Source organism: Pinus tabuliformis, chromosome 4_2 (genome assembly GCF_031772625.1).
Source record: "Pinus tabuliformis cultivar Carrire ecotype Pingquan chromosome 4_2, CPIR1, whole genome shotgun sequence".
Lineage (NCBI taxonomy): Eukaryota > Viridiplantae > Streptophyta > Pinopsida > Pinales > Pinaceae > Pinus > Pinus tabuliformis.
Genome location: NC_142304.1, coordinates 1,041,595,369 through 1,041,604,286, shown reverse-complemented (window position 1 = coordinate 1,041,604,286; position 8,918 = coordinate 1,041,595,369).

The window sequence follows — 8,918 nt, the reverse complement described above, 5'->3', positions numbered from 1 at the left end:
AATAGCCTCGGATTGAGCTACTCTTTGCAATAACAAAGCGTTCCCGGATTGACTTATTAATGTAGCATAACTAGAGGTGAAAGAGACCCTTGTTACAGCCCTACATTTTGGCACCGTTGCCGGGGAAAGAGTACAGCCATTTGTCTTTTACAGAGTAGTGTACGAATCTGCTAGGGGAGAGTTGGATTTTAAAAACGGAAGGTAAGAACCTGCGTACGGAGCATGTAAAAGCCCTGCTCCACCATCCGCTTTCCTGGCAGAATTGTGGGTTGAATAGAATTTGGTAGTTTATAGAATGAATGACTAAGCAGAAAAAGCCAGAAAAAATTATCAAACCTCCATTCAAACCCGAAAAAGCCAAAGGGCCGGTAACCCTTGGCCGAACGACCTTCATAGACGAAATCTATAAGAAAACTGAATCTCAGCCATCAGTAGGTTTCAGAAAAACCAACTCCAAGCAGCCTACTGGTTCCCTTCAGGCCACAGGGTCACCATCTGTAGCCTTCGCTGAGGTGCATAGTCAGACTGATGAACAGGACTTTCAAGAAATTGAAAATTCTATTCCAGAACGACTGCAGGAAGGGAATCTAAGCAATCTTTGTGAAGGAGAAGGGGAAACAGGAGAAGTTGAAGAACCAAGATCTCCTAGGATAATCCATCCATTAGAAAGTCCAGATAAAGGGAGCGTTGTAAAAATCATTGAAGGGATTCAATCTCCTCAAGTAGCAGGAGCTTCTATTATTCCGGACAAAGGAAGTGCTATTAAGACAACCAAAACCGTACCTTCTCAGCCTAAGAATACCCTTTTAGAAATCCCTGAAGGTTATTGGCACATATTCGATCCGATGGCGCAGAATCAGCCCAATACTCAAACTTCTACATTACAATATCCTATAGTGGATTCCGCAGCAAATGCTCCTATGAAAGCAATTCCCCTTCAACACATTCCTACATTTCATGGACTGACATCAGAAGACCCGGACGCATTCTTATTCGAATTTGATGTCTTATGCAGGGGATATGATTACACCACTGACCCCCAGAAATTAAAGTTGTTCCCCTCTACTTTGAAAGGAGCAGCCTTAAGATGGTTTATGGGTTTAGGTGGTGGGGTTATAAATAACTGGGAGCAGATGAAGGAATCTTTTCTAAAGAAATATCAAGACTACTGTAGGTCTAGAGAATTGAAAGATGAAATATTCCAAATGATAGCTAGACCGAACGAAACATTAGAAGAATATGTAGAACGTTTTCAGTATAATTTACAAAGGTCGCCTTATGCATCATTACCACTACCTGATAATGTGTTAAAAACTGCATTAATCAGAGGCATGAAAGAGCAGTGGATCGAAACATTAAATATCATGGGAAAAGGGGATATTTATCAAGAAAATTTTGCTGACATCATTGATCTATGTATCAGAAGTTCAAGAGGCAGCACAAGGATAAAACCAGCAGAATATGATCGGTTTGTCAGAGACAACAAAGCACCAACAGAAGGAGTAACACGTGTAGAACTTGGCAATTTATTAGAAAACTTTAAAACTGATATTCTGGGGACATTAACTACACAACTTGATATTGTGCAGGCTAAACAGAAGCAGATTGAGGCAGAACAGAATTTGGCGATCTTCTGCCCCCGATGTAGAAAGAAGCATAGCCACAAGGAATGTCCGCTGGATACAGTTCAAACATGTGCCATCTGTGCAAAAGATCACCTTACTGAAAGTTGCCCCTCACTTCCTGGGTTGAAAGCAGTATATAAGGAAGCAGAAGAAGAACCAGAACCAGCATACTTCGTTAACCAGCGTCGCCAATGGCAACCAAGACAATCAGGTATGTTTTCAGACCCGACTTCTTCTTTTCAGCCTCCACAATATAGTATGTGGCAAAATCAATCTCAACCCCCATTTCCGAACTGGTCATCACAACCATTTCCTTCTCCAAATCCATGGATGAATCAGCTAAGCCAATTTGGTTGGCCAAATTTTCCTTACACTCCACCATATTGGCAAAATAACTCATACCCTCCGCAATGGACCCCCCCTACTTCACAAAGTCCACCCTGGCAGACAAATTGGCCAAGATCGACATATCAGCCAACAGGAACTATTCCACTCCCTCAACCGACTCTGCCAGCTTTGCAACAAAATCCCCAGTCTAATCTGAGACCGCAACTCCCAGCCCAACCTAATCCTAATCCCAATAATAGGCCGGTCCAGTCTCTCCAAATCATAGAATCAATAGAAATTGAACCTGAACTGAGGGAGTGCAATGATCTTCAGTTAAGATCTGGACGAATAATAGAAACAGAGGGAGATAAAACAATGCACATTGAAGATCAGTTACCAATAGAACAACCGTTACAACAAGAGAGCGTAAATAAGGAGCAGACTCCTCATCAAATAAATGAACCCGCTCCTCCCTTCCCAGAACGATTAGTCTTACCACGACCTGTACAGCAACCAGACTTCGACATTCTGGGGGAGTTACAAAATCTGTACATAAGAATTCCATTCCTCCAAGCCATTCAAGACATCCCTATATACGCAAAAACTATAAAAGAATTGTGCATAAAGAAATCAAGGAGGAATCCAACCACTAACCCAAGAGTCCAAGTAGTCGGTACTTTATCTGACTTGTTATCAGGAATACCCATTAAATATGAAGACCCGGGAAACCCAATAGTAACTGTTCAAATCTATGGACAGACTCTGACTAATGCTTTAGTTGATTTAGGAGCTGCAATTAATATTTTGACGACTTCTACGTGCCAAAAGCTTGGGATTACATCGGTAGAACCCACTTCTACTTTGTTAGAATTGGCTGACCGATCTGTAGTACGACCAGAAGGAACTCTATACGATGTCATGGTCTCTGTAGATTCTTGGGAATACCCGACTGACTTCCTGGTAATTAATCCAAAAACCCGACTGGATGGACACCCTCTAATTTTAGGTAGACCCTGGCTGGCCACTGCCGATGCATACATTGGTTGTCGGCAGGGGAATATGACAATAACCAGAGGACCAAATATCAAAAATCTAGTCCTATATCCTCCAGCACAGCCAAGTCTTACAGCAATAAAAACCAACCAGCACCCGGTATCATACCTTACTGACAATATCAGATCACCATTGACTATACAGAAGGCTCTAGACTTTAAAGATATAACAGAAGATGATGCCATCAATAACTTTGTTAGTCAAACGGAATCTAGACCTCATGCACAGTGTTTTATGATAGAAGCTGCATTCGAGAATGAACTGGAAGAAGACCCCTTAAAAGATACACATGACCAAACGATACCTGTGACTTCTGTTGCTAATAGTAAAGTAGTGGAAATTGAACCGGGAAAAACACTAAACATTAATGCCAACCTTACACCAGAACAAGAAATCAAACTCATCCATTTGTTACGAAAATATCAAGAAGCATTTGCATGGGACTATCCTGATATGAAAGGGATCGATCCCCAATTGTGCACCCACCATATTTACATAGAAAAAGATGCAAGACCTATCCGTCAACCGCAAAGAAGACTCAACCCCCATCTAAAAGATGTTGTGAAAGCAGAACTTCAGAAGCTTTTAGATGTTAATTTTATTTATCCTATTTCTGATAGTAAGTGGGTCTCTCCACTTGTGGTTGTGCCCAAGAAGAATGGGAAATGGAGGATTTGTGTGGATTATAGGGAGCTAAACAAAGCCACACAAAAAGACCATTTTCCCCTCCCATTCATAGACCAAGTACTGGACACATTAGCAGGAAAGAAATTCTTTTATTTCCTAGATGGCTTCAGTGGATACAATCAGATTCAGGTTACCCCTGAAGACCAGGATAAAACTACCTTTACTTGTCCTTGGGGAACGTATGCTTATAGAGTTCTACCCTTTGGCCTATGTAATGCCCCTACCACATTCCAAAGGGCCATTCTTAGCATCTTTGCAGACTTAATAAATGATGGGCTTGAAGTCTATATGGATGACTTTACACCGTATGGAGATGATTTTGATCCAGCTCTAGACACTCTAGAAAAAGTCCTACAGCGCTGCATTGCTACCAGGCTTTGCTTAAGCCACGAAAAGTGTTATATGATGATGACAGAAGGGCTTATTCTAGGGCACTACGTCTCAGCAACCGGCATTCAGGTAGATCCGGCTAAAATTCATATTCTTTTGCTTATTCCCACCCCCACTACTCAGACAGAGGTACGCAGCTTTCTTGGATTTTCTGGGTATTACAGACGATTTATAGAACATTATTCACACATTGCTGCACCTTTATATGCACTAATAGGTAATGTTGATTTCATGTGGATAGAAAAATGTGACCGCGCTTTCCAGGATTTAAAGAAACTCGTATCAACATCTCCAGTCTTTCGAGGACCAAACTGGAATTTACCATTCCAAATTTCATCGGATGCCTCAGACACAGAAATCGGTGCAGTCCTTGGACAGGAGGAGGATAAAAAACCTTATGCTATTTATTACATTAGAAAAAATTTAACCCCTGCTGAATTAAATTACACTGTCACCGAAAAGGAATTCCTTGTTGTAATACATGCTGTCAATAAATTTAGACATTATATCACAGGTTATCCCGTTGTTTTATATACAGATCATTCTGCTATTAAATATTTAGCAAATAAGCCTGTTACAAATGCCAGAGTAACAAGATGGTTGATCTTATTGCAGGAATTTGATATCACAATCAAAGATAGACCCGGCAAGGAGAACCCTGTAGCTGATTTTCTCTCACGGATACCAAAACCAATTGAAGCAGCAGCAGTAGAAGACCAATTTCCGGACGAACACCTGTTTGCTGTTGCTGCCCAAACACCCTGGTATGCTGATGTTGCCAATTACCTTGCAGCAGGTAAACTACCAAAGCACTTAACCCCTAATGAACGTAAGCAGATTGTTCAGAAGAGCACTCGATTTTCGTGGATTGGGGGCTATCTGTTCCACACAGGGGCAGACATGCAAATCAGGAGATGTATTCGAGAAGATGAAATTTTTGACATCTTAAAAGCCTGTCATGACGGACCTTGCAGAGGACACTTTGCAGAAAAAAGAACAGCACATAAAGTACTGCAGACAGGATACTACTGGCCTACAATTTTTAAGGATGCGAAGAAATTCGTTCAAGCCTGTGACAGTTGCCAGCGAGCAGGTCGACCTGGTCAAGCCGACGAGATGCCTCTGAGGCCACAATTGGTTATTGAACCATTCGAACGCTGGGCTCTTGACTTCGTTGGACCCATCAACCCATCATCAAACCAGAGAACATATATCTTGGTAGCCACAGAATATGTTACTAAATGGGTTGAAGCAGAAGCGTTACCTAGAGCTACAGAAGATTCGGTAATTCAGTTCCTATTCCATTTGTTTGTACGATATGGCCTTCCGAGAGAAATAATTACAGATGGAGGACCTCAATTTGCCGGAAACAGATTAGCTGCAACACTTAACAACTATCACGTCCAGCACAAAATTACTATCCCATATCACCCGCAGACGAATGGGCAAGTAGAGAGCAGCAATAAGGTAATAGAATCAATTTTAACAAAAACCATTGCTTCACATAGGCGTGATTGGGCCGCCCGACTACCTGAAGCACTCTGGGCCTATACAACCACCTGGAGAAGTACCACTGGTTATTCGCCCTATCAATTAGTGTTTTGGAAACAACCTATTTTCCCCATAAAATTCAAAATCCAAACCCTACGAACTGCACAGGAAGTTGGCCTAGATTTAAGTGAGGCACAAATCAATCGACTACAGCAGATTAATGAATTGGACGAAATAAGGCTCTCCGCATTACAGAATACAGCACATATTCAACAGCAGCGAGCTAAATGGCATGATGCACTTATCAAGAACAAAGTCTTTCACGAAGGGGACTGGGCTTTGTTATATGACTCTCGGTTTCAGGATTTCCCAGGGAAACTGCAGACTCGATGGCTGGGGCCATATGAAATTCAGAAAGTACATGATAATGGGACCCTTACTCTCATTACAATCGATGGTTCTGGATATGCATTCAAGGTAAATGGCCATCGAGTTCGTCTCTATCGCAGGCCACTCACTCGGGAATCCTTCTGTGATCAGCTACGTCAAGATACTGACATGAAAATTTTAGGAGAGGAAGTAAAATCTTCCTCACCTACAATTCAGTGAGGAACTCATTCTTTTGACTTGTACATAAGTTCTTGTATATACGTTTTTTAATATTTCTTTGATCTCTCTTTCTTAAGATTGCTTTTTACAGTTAGTGTGTTTTTGCTGTTCCTTTTCCGGAAGGAACAGCAGTGGTTTGTTTTTGTGTCTTTGCTGTTCCTTTTTTCCAAAAAGAACAGCAGGTGTGAATTTTTGCTGTTCCTTTTCAAAAAGGAACAACAGTTGCTTGTTTTCGTGTTTTTAGCATTGTCGTGTTTTTGCTGTTCCTTTTTCAAAAGGAACAACACTTTGTGTTTTTGCTGTTCCTTTTTCAAAAGGAACAGCACTTCGTGTTTTTGCCGTTCCTTTTTTCAAAAGGAACAGCACTTCATGTTTTTGCTGTTCCTTTTTCAAAAGGAACAACATTTTGGGTTTGCTGTTTTGAGTTTTTGCTGTTCCTTTTTAAAGGAACAGCGTTTTGAGTTTTGTTGTTCCTTTTCAAAGGAACAGCAGTGTGGTTTTTGCGCGTTTTGAGTTTTGCTGTTCCTTTTCAAAGGAACAACAGTGTGGTTTTTGTTGTTCCTTTTCAAAAAGGGATAGCATTTGCAAGTTGAAAAGGAACAGCAGTTGACAATTTTTTTTTTTTTAGACAAGCACTCATGATCTTAGGAGAACGGCATCCCAACTATTTGCTTGCATGGATTCTTCTCTTTCAAAAGGAACACCATAGTCATATCTTTGTCTCAGTGATGATTCATATTGAGGATGCTTTCTCACCCATCATCTTTCCAGTCTCTAAGATTCAGCTATACACTTATGCAATGAACATCAATTACAACACACCGAAGTCAGGATATCATAAAATCGCTATCTTTATAGAGCCTAGTATTGATAAGAGGACAAGAGGGGGGACATATTTACTTCTCATCCCCGTTGTCATTGACCTAGTTCCATTGCCCGGGTTGGTTATCTTTATCATGGCGATTTCCTTTAAAGAAATTTTTTTCTGATTATTACATAAGAATAAGAACAGAGGATTTATATTTTCCTGTTGGGATGATAAGACTTCTTCCGCCATTCCCACTCTTAAGGAGTGTTGAACCACCCTTATGTGTAAATATATAAGAAAAAGTACTGGAAAAACAAAAGAAAAAAAAAAGAAAAAATGATGATGAATGTGATTTATTGTCAAATGCAGGATAGGGGGTCTCAGCAAGAGCCAGCCTACCATGATCATCAGGTTGGAAGCGAAGTGGCATTCCCAGCATGGCCACCATACCAGGGATATGGTCCAAAGGTATATTAACTAAGCAGACCTTGGAACAGGGGGTCTCATCACGAGCCGGCCTGCCCACGTTTCGCGCCTTCCTGGTGAATGGCATTATGGTTACCTGGTTACCAAGCCAGCATAATGGCCTGTATTTTGACAAAATATTTTTATACACATACAGGATCATGGTTCCGGGGGCGAAATAAACAACTCTGCCAAGGTTATGGACACCTGTTGGCAGCAGAGCTCTGTTAATGGTATCGAAGTCATAAATGGTTACACCAACAGGGATAATATTAATACCTCTTTATTTCTTCTATCTTATGAATAATTCATATTTTATTCCCTGATTAACATATCGCATGAATACTCATTACTACCAATCATGGCAAAGGAACTGACAATGACCCCTCGGGACTTCGTACGAGTGACAGACGTCCCATCCCCCGACCTCGCATCATATTACGAAAGCTCTTATGTAAAACGCGATCCACCTTTTTGCCTCGATTTCGGTATTTAGTTGTCTATCCAAAACATGGCGTAATTTTATATGCTGTTCTTAATGACTGGTAACACGATGGCTGCTGCTCCTCTATTTGACGGCTGGGGCAGCCTATCACATCGTGGGGGGGAAGGTAATCTCATTACTCCACGGGGTACGTGTCACCACACCATTCGGGGTAGATAGTGTACGAAGGAATGGCATGGTTTAACGGTATGATAGTTCTATTTTACGCAAAGTTGCCATCCGCAATCCATTTTTGCTGCATGCTCTGTTTTTTCGCGACGATCATCTTCTCTGCATCCCAAAACAGCTCAGACAGTTGTTGTTCCATTAAATTTTTTTAGTAGAACCATGGGAGGTAAGGCAGTCCGAAGCGAGCCCCAGGAATTGACAGCCTCTGCTGCTGCTCGGGAGATCCTGGAAAAGGCTGGATGGCTGAATTATTTCAATCGCTTACAAGAACCAAACGAGACAGTGGCGTTGGAATTTCTGCAAAACTTGCAGGAAGACTACTCCACAGTAAGAGAAAGACGGATACTGGTCACTGACGATGTAATTGCAGAAGTTTCAGGCCTACCAGCCACCGGACCTGTTTGGACGCTGAAGAAAGAAAGACTGCAGAAGATTATAGAGATTTTTCAGGACGAAGGCCAAAGCCTGACAGTGAAAGGGAAGGGAGTTCTGCCAGCTACGTTGGGAGAACCCTGGACCGAACTAGCAAAGATAGTACAGAGCTACATTACTTGCGAAGGAAGGAAGGACGTGGTAAGACCTCGCCATCTTAAACTGTTAGCTGTTTTAAAAGAAAAATGTTCTGTAAATATGCCTGCACTTTTAAATTCGCTATTGCATGATGTGGCCCGAAGCCTGAAAATGGCCCAGCACGAAGACGCAGTTGTTAGCCACCATGGATTGATTCGATTGATAGTGAGCCATAGTCTCACTCAACAGCAGAGCAGCTGGGAGGAGCTCATTGCAGTGA